This window comes from Penaeus chinensis, chromosome 3, assembly GCF_019202785.1.
Source record: "Penaeus chinensis breed Huanghai No. 1 chromosome 3, ASM1920278v2, whole genome shotgun sequence".
Lineage (NCBI taxonomy): Eukaryota > Metazoa > Arthropoda > Malacostraca > Decapoda > Penaeidae > Penaeus > Penaeus chinensis.
In genome coordinates this window covers 23002941-23006368 of record NC_061821.1, presented here as the reverse complement: position 1 = coordinate 23006368, position 3428 = coordinate 23002941, and the positions used below count along the sequence as shown (strand labels likewise).

The following is a 3428-nucleotide window of genomic DNA, read 5'->3' as shown; positions in this document are numbered from 1 at the left end:
GCTATGCGAAATGCTTACACCATGGCGGCAGGAGCGCTTGCTGGAATCCCGCCGCCACGGTAAGCACCGAGTGTCAGACAACTCAATGAGACAGCCGTAAAAAGCTGACACAGGCCGGGTCATATCTAGAAGGCCCGGGCGAAGCTAGAACTTCCCAAACCAAACCACCACCACTGAATACTGTAACATATTAATTCTAAAAACCTGTGTAATCATAGTATAAATTATATTTTGTCATTATATTTCTCAAAATGAAAGCACTTCAGTTTATAAAACATAAAATGAAGCTTAGATGAATTATAAATGCATTATATATTAATAATGCAAATGTATTGAGAATTAATTTTTATTAAATTTCTGCTTCCATTCCCAGTGACAGTGCACAAAACTAAATACATAAAACTTTTTATTTATACTTTATATTACACATATAAAGACAGTAAATATATTACACTATTCCTGTCAATAATGTATATAATTTCAAAATTACATTTTAATGAGTACCACTAAACTTAAGAGTTATGAATAATCGCATCCAGTTATAGTCTCATAAACACTGCATATAGTCAGGGGCGTCACTTCATGTTATGAGTTGGAGGGGTGACGGGTAAATTTGCCCTGAAAAAATAATTTTTGCCCTGCAAATCACGAAAAAGAAAATGCTTACTAGCTCTTCATAAGTAGCCCCCCCATACCCCACCTTAAGTGACGCCCCTGCATATAGTAAAATACTAATGCATGCACTTTTATTCAGAGTATTTTTCAAACAACAACTCCCAGAGTAAAAACTAAGTACTGTTTATATCAAAATCAAATATTTAAAATAGTTTTGTCACTAGACTGCAAAATTTACTAATAAGTTTATTTCTATGAAAATGAAATGTTGTGCAATTATTACACAATTTAAACAATATATATTATTTCATGATAAATACTGTTAGATCTGGAATATAAATCTGAATAAAACTTACATATCAGATGCAATTATTTTCATCTGTTTACAAAGATCAAATCCATGAAAACATTTTCAAGGACTATTTCTTTCATAATATACAATAATGCTATCAAAACAGTTGTACCAGAAATATCTATCAATATGACTGTAAACAATCAGCTACAACTTACAGTGAACATATGAAAGCTACATATTCAGTCAAGGCCTGGCTGATAACATAGTTTTGATACAAATATACAATATAACATATAAAGCATTAAGTGAGATGAGAAATATGTAAGTAAATAAATGAATAGGTGGGAAAAAGGGACTAATAAATGTTAGAAGGGAAAAACAAGAAAAGAAGAGACAATTGTCCCTATTGCAGTTTTAGTAAAATAACTAAAATTTTCTGAAATAACTACAATGTCTATGCATACAGCTACAGTCATCATGACTGTTACAAAAATGTCCTTAATTATAGAAAAAAAATGAATATATCTACCTTAACAGATAATGTCAATAGTAACAAAATGTCTTTCAGTACTAATCTTTTGCATTATTTTTGTATGCTGTACAATTTTTGCATAATTTGGCATCTGAGATATGGGAAGTATGGTAGGTTTCTGCAAATTAGTAGCTTTGTACTTAGAGGACAATTACCCTAATTTCTACATGACTCATCATCTGTGAAGTAGAATATTTTTTTTTTTTTTTTTTGGTACCCTAAACAAAAACAAAGGAGTAATACACATGTCGCTACTTTTGTTAAAGTAATACAGACAGCTAGGATGGAATTTGGTTATCTTAAGACACTTTGTAATGTACATATATACTATAGGTTTACAATTCATGTCCACAAATTGAGTAAAAACTTAAAAGTGTTCATACTTTGAGACATTTTGAGTTAACCCTCTAGCACTATTTGGTGTAATTCATATCAAAATTATCAAGAATGCCAAAGTTGACTGGCAGCATGATTTGCATGAACAAATCTATAAATATTCATAAATTGTAAGTTTTCTTCTGTGCTACAAACTGTTGCAAAATTGTTTATAAAATAGACTAATCAATAACTGCTAACACAAATTCCTTTTGAAGCCATTTTATGATAAAATCAGTATTGTCTATGCAGCAGGCTAGTTTGTTTGTTTTTCCTCAAAAATATTGTACTTATCAGAAATCTGGAAAGTTAATAATGTGAATATCATAATGTGTTGGTCCACACAGCTGAGGTAGATTGGTATGTATTTGTTGAAAAGATCAGGGAAGAAATAATTGTGTTAATTTACCCATTACAGTCAAATAATAATGGGAAATATTGACCTATACATAGCATATGTATAAACAACCCAATGATGATTATTACAAGCAAGTTTAAAACAAAAAATTATAGTGAATGTATAACATATTTAGATGGTCAATGCAAAAAAAAAGAATAATAATTATTATATTAATAATAATACAACAACAAAAATCACAAATTGAAAAAAAGAAAAGACAAAACTTGATAAAATACTCACAAACCTAGTACATAATATTCAACTGGTAAACTCTACAAACTCCATAAATATCTATGACATGAGAGTAAAGTACCATTATTACATGTACAATCTACATGTCAATCATGTAATTTCTGTAAATCTGTAGATCAGAGCACATTCACAAAAATGTCCAACGAGTCACTTTGTATTTTTTTTATTTTATCATTGTGCATATATTTTAAAAACTATTACTATTCTCTTTTTTTCTTCAAAATATAATCATATAAATGGGTAGGTCCTGACATAAAGTGTTTCTCATATTATTATCAAGATTATAATAAAAGACAGTAGTACAGTAAAGACAGTAATACTCTTCAGACCTGGCCAAGGGGCAGTATCTTGGGAACTTGTGGAGCCAGATCTAAGCTTTACTTGCCTAACTTCTGCAAAACTTTATACAAAAAAAAAAAAAAAAAAAAAAAAAGAGGATGTACAGTATACAAAATATGTATCACAATTCTTGGCCTGTTATAATGTAGACAAGCCTATGAAAGATTTGAAAGGGACATTTCAGTTCTTTGCAAATATAAGTATAGAGTGAAGCAGGCAGGCCTGTGTGATAGGAAATACACAATATGTTAGAGAATTGATACTAGGTTATATAAAATAGACAAAAACTTATTTTTGTGTGATAACCCCTATACCTCTATTATCAGTGCAATAAAACAGAATACTCATTCACATTATCAAATACTAACATCACAAAAAAAATAGATCCACTAGCGATGTCTACGGACTCTGTAATGTTTTGACATCTGACCAGAGACCAATACATAAAAGAAACAGGTTAAGAGTCTTTACATATATTTACACTTTTTAAATATAACTTCAGTGTTAAAGAAAATATGCCTAGTACTGGTGAAGAAATATAATCTGCCTGTTGCTAATAGATTAATGTTTCTCCACTATTTAAGGAGAGAAGAATTATTTTTAAACAAGCACCTTTACTC

The 3428-nt window shown here is 30.0% G+C and overlaps 1 protein-coding gene across 3 annotated transcripts in view; it reads right to left on the bottom strand.

Moving 5' to 3' along the window:
• Nucleotides 1–393: 393 nt before the first annotated feature.
• The window catches only part of LOC125042366 (arrestin domain-containing protein 17-like), a 22097-nt gene continuing 19062 nt past the window's right edge, over nt 394–3428 (bottom strand). For all 3 annotated transcript variants that reach the window (XM_047637939.1, XM_047637946.1, XM_047637955.1), the window contains one exon: nt 394–3428. This exon is cut by the window's right edge and continues 756 nt beyond it. The gene's annotated coding sequence lies outside the window, so the exon portion shown is untranslated.